This window comes from Humulus lupulus, chromosome 7, assembly GCF_963169125.1.
Source record: "Humulus lupulus chromosome 7, drHumLupu1.1, whole genome shotgun sequence".
Lineage (NCBI taxonomy): Eukaryota > Viridiplantae > Streptophyta > Magnoliopsida > Rosales > Cannabaceae > Humulus > Humulus lupulus.
In genome coordinates this window covers 126,334,006-126,342,657 of record NC_084799.1, presented here as the reverse complement: position 1 = coordinate 126,342,657, position 8,652 = coordinate 126,334,006, and positions in this window count along the sequence as shown.

The window sequence follows — 8,652 nt, the reverse complement described above, 5'->3', positions numbered from 1 at the left end:
ACTTATAAAAATGATAATAGAGCAAAACAACACACGTTATGAGCAAATACTTGTAATAAATACACTAATTGGCAAGAATAACTGGTTGCGAACAATTCCTTTTATTTATCGTAATAAATGGACAATCGTGTCTGTACGAGTGATAAAAAAAATTGATCTTACACTTATAAGTGATTAGTCATATAGCTGACTAACCCTTGTTCATATACTTGTAAAAAGTGAAATTAATATAAGCCAATTCTTTAAAAAGAACTGTTTAATGATAATACTTGTGCAAGTGATCTCCATTCCAATAACGAGGAATGGATCTCCATTTAAGCGAGCAAGTTTATAGGTTCCTGGTTGAAGGACTTCTTCAATTTGGTATGGCCCTTCCCAGTTAGGTCCAAGCACTCCAGCAGCTTGATCGCGGGTGTTGAGGAAAACTCTTCCAAGTACCAAATCTCCCACATTAAACTTTCTTTCGCGTACTTTAGAGTTGAAATACCGAGTGAGCTTTTGCTGGTAAGATGCTACTCAGAGTTGAGATTGCTCGTGCCTTTCATCGACCAAATCCAGAGATTCCATCAATAACTGACTATTAGCGTCTTGATTGTATGCCAACCTTCGATGCAATCGCGAATCTAATTCAATAGGCAACATAGCTTCATACCCATAGGCCAAGGAAAATGGAGTATGGCATGTTGCTGTTCGGTGGGATGTTCTATACGACCAAAGGACTTCAGGTAATTGTTCTGGCCATGCTCCCTTTGCTTCTTCGAGCCTTTTCTTCAGTGTCTTGTTGACAACCTCAACTTGTCTGTTTTCCTGTGGATGTGCATCCCACATGTAGATCAATCCTGCCACATCATCAGGTAGTCCATTTTTGGGTAAACACATAGAAATAAGAAATTAAAGAAGAAAATAATAAAAACTCTTGAAGAAGTTTTCAATCTTGATGCTGCAATATGTTCCTCTTATTTTTCAGTCGCCAAAAGTGCTTAGAATCGCTCATAATTATGTTTTTTTGTAGTAACCCTAGCGATTCTATGTGAAAAGACCATTTTTCCCTTAGTAAAATCATTTTTCGTGGGCTGTACGGAACATGGGCGCTGCATCGCCCATACATAGCACTGGGGCGCTATTTTGAAACCTTGGAATGTTTCTTTATGCCTTCGCTAGTGCTGCAACGCTACTAATGAGCGCTGGGTTGCTAATTCCTCACCTTCTCCTCTGTCCTCATTAGTGCTGGGGCGCTAATTCTAGTGCTAAAAACCTTCAAATCAACTCTGAAACCACTCCAAAATTTCCAAAACACATGTAGACTCTCCCATCAATATGATCACTTCAAAATTTCCAATTTAATCCTTTTCCAAGACTTTTTCAACTTATGTCTCCCCAACTCACCTCCTTTACTATTTATTCCTGAAACATGAAACAAACAAGCATAAACCCGTACAAAACAGTCCTAAATAACTAAAATAACCTCTAAATTGAACCAACAATGATCCTAACAAACTCCCCCAAATTTAACTTTTACTCGCCCTCGAGTTAAGAATACAAAAGAAAAACACATCTAAAATCCTAAGAAAACTGACACAATTGAATCAAGCCAACAACAACAAATTAAGCCTCCAAGTTTATGAATGACATGCTCATATAATATTCAGAAAAATCAACCAATGATCCAGAGTTTTAGCCAAAACATTCCTCCAATTCACTTAGGCCCATACAAAAATAAATGCTCTGCTAATCATTATTAATAAATAACCTGCATTTGAATCAATTTACACTCACTGAATTTTTCATCAAAATCAATCAATATCACTATCCCATAAGCTTGTTTTTATCCCTCAAAATTCAAGAGATTACGTGGCTAATGAGAAAGTGACACGTGGCATCACAAGTCATGGAAAAAACAACAAAGTATTGAAAAAGACTAATGGACAAAGATGGTTAGGTCTAGGACTTATAGGGAAGTCGACCAGGCCTAAAACCCCTATGGGTGGTTGACCTGGCTCTAGCCTCCTAGGGGTGGTCGGCCTGACCCCAACCTCTAGGGGTGGTCGACCTAGCATGGCCTAAGAACCACATGGGGTGGTCGACCCACCCTATTTTTCATAGGGTTGTCGGCCTAAACTCCCAAATACACTTCGCTGGATAAAGTTCATGCTCAGTCAAGCTAAAACCAACAGGCCTAGCACCCAAAAGATCAACAGGCCTAGTACCCAAGCTCTAAAGGATCGTCGAGCCTAGCACCTAAGTCTCGTAGACCAACCAAGACTTAGCATTTTTCCGAAGGTTTCAATCGTGCATGGTCAACCATGATCCAAAGAAACGACGAGAAGACCCATGATCTCATAATCATGGGAAGGTGGACACGTATCTCCACTCCCAATGATCGTGTACCAAACAACGATCCCCAATCTTGTTGATCATGTAACAACCCCTGTGTACTATAAATAAAGGACCTAGGGCTTCATTTAAAAAAAAGAGGACAGAATGAGAGACTTTTGGATCGATCATTTGGATTAACTTCTGGGCAAATCTGTGACGAGTGAACTCTTCAGTTCATCTTTGTAATTGTCAATTTAGTGATTCAATACTAAATACTAAGTGGATTAGGTTATTACTGTTCATCAGAATAAGGCTGAACCACTATAAATTTCTATGTGTTTTGTTTATATATTTGTACTATTTTGTATATTTACATTTATATCGTTCAAAAGGTGTCGTATATCGTACATAGGACCATTGGCCAATTTCATAGGTCAACATTTTCGTGCTTTCGTTGAGAGTACGAATTTAAAAAATACACTTTCATCAGTTTTACGATGCCTCTAAAACTTAGTCAGATGAAGAAGATGACTCCCAGGGATTTCACCACTTAGGATCCTATCAATCCCATTAACGAACCTCAGGTGGAGGTTGGAGATCAACCTGATGTAGAGAATCCACAAAACGCTCACCAAGAGAAGATGGCACAATTTCTGGCGAGGAAGGTGGCCTTTGCTGCAGAAATTGCCCTCCTGAGGGTGAATATGGAGCGACAACGACAAAAGATATAGGAGCAGGTACAGAGGATGATCCAGAGGGAGCAGGAAGCTGATCGGAGGCACCAGGAGGCTACTGTGGCCCTGGAGGCGGCTACCTAGTTAGCCCGAGCTAACGTTGAAGCTGCTGCTCAGGTGATGAGGGAGGCTCTGGCCAAAGCAACCGGGATGCGTGACAATAGTAACAGGGAGTCCCACAGGAGGAGTCGAACCCCAAGGACACTCTCAGAGCAACTTCCCCGGAGACAAGATGAAGAGGTGCAGTCTAAGATTGCCTCCTCCATGAATAAGAAGAATAACATTTCCTCTTGGAGTAAGAGTGTTACCAACCTGAAGGCCCCCTCCCAGGGGGACAGACAAAACGACACAGGAGAGGAAGGTCAGACATTTGAGAGGCGTGACAGGAAAGGAAATGGTCGCTCAAAGTCTTAGAGTCATGTTGGAGGAGAGGCTCAGGGGCAGGATCGCACCGGCAAGAGCAAGGCGGACCTACCATCTCTACACCCTCAGTTAGGCAAGGGAAAGGAACCGATGAACAACACTAATACCGTATTCGATAGGCTCGGGAAAGATGCACAACCTCAGGATCTGAGGGAAGTCATCAACAGGAGAACTAGTGCTCAGGAGTGGGTATCAGGGACATCTACCCCACCTGGAGTAGCGATCCCACTAGCAGTGCAGGCTCAGATAGATGCACTCACCACAACTGTTCAGGGCCTGTCAAAGAAACCTTCTGATATCGAGCTGGCTCATAGAAGTGGGAGTCCTTTCAGTGCCAAGATCCAAGCTACTCAACCACCACCATAGTACAAGACCCCGAAACTTCCAACATACATTGGGAAGGAGGACCCAGTGCGACACATTGGAAAGTTCGAGGATTAGATGGAGTTACTCGGTGTGGAGCATGATTATAGGTGTAGGGTATTCCCTACCACTCTCTCTGACTCAGCTCAGGAATGGTATTGGAAATTCAAACCTGGATCCATCACTTCTTGGGAAAAATTCAGGAAGGAATTTTGCTAGGTCTTTAGTGCCGGACGGATTCAACCAGTTTATCCAATCAGCTAGATGACTTCAAGCAAGGGAAGGATGAATCCTTGAAGGACTACATCCAAAGATTCATGAGAGAAGAAAACCGAGCATCCACGGTATGAGATGAAGGGAAGTTCGTTGCCATCTCGGCAAGAATCATTTATCATAGTCCCTTCTGTTGGGGTTTTATGCCCTAATTAAAACCCAAATTCTTTGTAATCTCATTTTATTATCAATAAAAGAATAGAAATCATTTTTTGACTTGGTCAATCACTTTGCTCACATGTTTTATTTTCATGATTATTTGTTTAATATAAACTTCTATTAAATCCCGAGCATATAACTAATCTTATTTATAGTGACGTAATCACAGTGGAATATAAATATGATTATATGTTCAAAATAAGTTAGTCCTAAGATTAGTCAGTGCACCGGATTTACACTGACTTGCCAATCTACGATATGATCTACTTACACATTACAGTGTTATGTTCTTTCCAGAACATTACCAAAGTAGATAAGATCGGATGTATTTGTTACATCGGACTGGACCGATATTGACAGTTGATAAGATAAGTAAACATACCGTTATTATCTATTCTAGTCATATCATATAGTTGACCATAGGTCAATTCAATCTCAATTATGAGTGGTTAGTATTCTAACTGATTATATTATTTGAGTTCTTTGACTTGTTCGTTACCAGCTTACCCTATGGACTAGCCCATACTTACATCTTGGGAACTCGGTAGTATAATTGAGTGGGAGTGTTAATCATAGATATGAACATCTATAGCTTCTGATGAAGAAGTGAAACGATTGTTTCCTTTTAGTTTGGTTCAAGGTGTTAAATGATAGAGATCTCATTTCAGTAATTAAATTAGTTTACTGAAATATCATTTACAAGGAACTAAGTGTTTTAAGGATAAAATACAATGAGGGGTAAAACGGTATTTTAGTCCTATCTCGTTGTAGACTGTCTATAGAGGATTGAGTGACAATTATGGTTGTAACAATGGATAATTAATAGCGTATCTATATTTGTTATAGAGCGTTCTATGAATTCAAGAGTGCAATTCCAAGTCTATAGTGGAGTCACGAGGAATTAATAAGTTAGTAAATTTATTTGTTAGATTTATGATAACTTATTGGAGTTTGATTTCATAGGCCCATGGTCCCCATTGTACCTTGGATAAAATCATCTAGATAGTCTCAATTAATTGATTTAATCATCAATTAGAATTATCAAAGTTGACCAGGTCAATTTTGGATAGTTTCACAGAGTTGTGTAATTTTGAGAAGAAAAGAGAAATTATGCCAAATTTATTAATTAAGATAAATTGGTATCTAAATTAATAAATAAATTTAAATCAAGGTTCAAATTATAAATAATTAATTTGATAAATAATTTAAATAATTATTTAATTAATTAAATCAATAGAAAATAATACAGGCCTTGATTTTAAGTCCAATGGGCTTATAATCAAATGGGAAATTTCACGGGCCTATAACCCATGATAATTTCGACCTAGTGCTTCAAAATGGCTGTTATTTTATTGATTTTTTAATTAAATTAAATGGCCTAATTGAGTCTATAAAAGGAGTGCTTAGAGAGAAGATTTCAGAGACGACAGATAAGTCACAAGTCAGATTTTCTGATAGTTTTATATTCTCTCTAAACACAAGTCCTTTTCTAAGCCACTTTGTTATTTTCTCTTCTTCTCTCTATATCTATCTCATGTGTTGAGAATTGCCCACACTAGTCTAGGTGGTTCTAAGGATACATTGGAAGATCGTGAAGAAAATAGAAGATCAGTTCAGTTTCTTGGTAATACTCTGCGACAGAGAGGATACAAGAGTTAGAGAAACTGAAGGAAGGACTCTTTAATTCCGCTGCGTATACTGTAAGTATTATATTTTTTGTTTCTCTTTGAATTCAATTTTAGAAACATGTTTTAGGCTATCTCGTATTAATTTGTTTAATATTAGATATACATGAAAATAAATAAAGATCCTGTATAAGTTTTTTCCAACACCTTCTGGATAGCATCCGCAGGAACCCCATCAACACCTTGCAGGAGTTCTTGGACCGAGCAAACAAATACATGAAGCTAGATGACGCAATCATGAAGGAAGAAAAAGGCATAAAATATCCGACCACTATCAAGGCAAGCAAGAATGTTGCAAACCCTCAGAGTAGCAATGGGGGAAACGGTAGGAAGAAGAGTACCTCAGGGCCGAGTAGAGTGGAGAAAAGAAGGCTAAGTCAACACCAACCAAAAAACAACCTATGCACTAGCCCTACCAGCCCAGGTTCACCAACTATACTGTCCTGACTGCAATAAGGGCTGAGATTTACTTGGCAACATACGAGGAGGTACCATACCAAAAGCCACCACCCTTGTGCTCAGAAGGAAAGAGGGACAAGAACAAGTTTTGTTAGTTCCATAATGATTATGCGCACGACACAAGCAAGTGCAAATAACACTGAAGGATAGGATAGAGTTTCTCCTCCGATCAGGAAAACTCTTGAGGTACCGAGTCAAGACCGAAACCCCAAGCAAGAATCCAGAGTTCCAAAAGGCAAAGGAATCCACCACTATAGATAGAGGTCGTGGACTACACATTGTACACCATATGTGGGGGGCTCCACATAGCAAGCAACAGTAACAACGCTCGTGAGCGATATGCAAGGACCCTAAAACATGAGGTAGGGGAGTCTTCCCAGTGCATGGCAGATGATGAGTGGTCTCCAAAAAATCCAAAGTATGAAAGTGAAACTCTCACTTTTACGGAGGATGATGCCAGGCACGTGAGGTACCCCCACAGTGACCCTTTAGTCCTTACCATTCAAATTGCCAATGCCCGAGTGAAGAGATGCTTGGTGGATACGGGAAGCTCAGTAGATATCATCTACAAATCATCCCTCGAGAAGATGAAGCTCCCGGTCAAGGACATGACACCTTGTTCCCAAGTGATTTATGGGTTCATTGGAGAATGCCTAGCACCAGCACGAACTATCAAACTATCGGTCAATGTGGGGGATGCTCCTAGGCACGAGACTGTGATTATAGAGTTCTTGGTGGTAGATTTCTCATCAGCTTACAACGTAGTGATCAGGAGACCCATCCTGATGGCATTACACGCAGCAGTGTCTATTTGGCATCTGTCTTTGAAGTTCCCTACAAGTGTAGGGAAATGATGCGTACAGGGTGACCAAAGGGAGGCACGAGAATGCTATAACGCGTCGGTGGTCAAAGCAAAGAAAGGACCATGCGTAATCAACATGGTGGTGACCTGTTGCGAAGGGAATGAAGGAACCGATGAGGTTGTCAACATGGAAGTTGACGTTGAAGGAAACACTCTACTGGAGCCGAGGGCTCCTTTTAACGAAGATTTGTTATTGTAACAAGTTTCCCAAAGCGAGGGAAACAACATCGATCCTCGTTTTGGAGATGACGTCATGGGGGTAGGACCAGTCGAAGATTTTGACGGAGTCCTACTAGATGAGGAGGACTCGACTAGAGTAATCAAAATTGGGAATGAACTAAAGGTGGAAATTAAGGCACGATTGGTAGAATTTTTGAAGAAGAACCAGGACATCTTCGCTTGGTCACATAAGGACATGGTTAGAATTTGTCTGTTTGTGATAAGCCATGTCATCAATGTGCACAAAAACTACCCACCGGTGCAACAAAAGAGGAGACTGCTTAACAAATATCGATCTCAAGCCCTGAAGGAGGAAGTAGAACGACTCAAGGAAAATGGTTTTATAAGGGAGGCCTACTACCCAAACTGGGTATCAAACCCCATGCTAGTCCCAAAACCAAACGGGAAGTGGAGGACATGCGTGGACTTCACAGATCTAAACAAGGCCTGCCCCAAAGATAGCTTTCCACTACCCAGAATAGGGCAACTGATCGATGCAACTGCAGGTCATGAAATACTCTCATACATGGATGCATATTATGGGTATAACACTACTACAAAACTGGGCTTTCCCGATACCTAACCACGACAGTCAACTCTATTGATTGTCGTAGTTGCTTAGCGGGACTCTACGCCGACAGTTGAAAACTATAGGCATAGAGACCAACGCCGACAGCTAATAACTGTCACCGTTTCTTTTGACTGTCGCTATTGACCCCAACCCCGACAGTTAATTCGAGAGCAATGCCGACAGTTAAAATGTGTCGCTACTGACACCAATGCCGACAGTTAAAATGTGTCGCTACTGACCCCAACGCCGACAGTTAATTTGAGACCAATGCCGACAGTTAAAATGTGTCACTATTGACCCCAACGCCGACAGTTAATTCAAGACCAATACTGACAGTTAAACGTTGTCACTATTGACCTTAACACTGACAGTTAATAAAAGTCCAATGTCGACAATCATAAAATATCGCCAAAATTCAAATAGAAAATTATAATGAATGAATAGTATAATTTTAAAAATAAACTAAATTATGTAAATATATATATTTATAAAAATTATGTATTTATTAAATACTTTTAAAACTAGATTTTTTTTTTATTTCTAAATTTTTCATATTATTAACTTTTATATTTATAATAGTTTTTATAT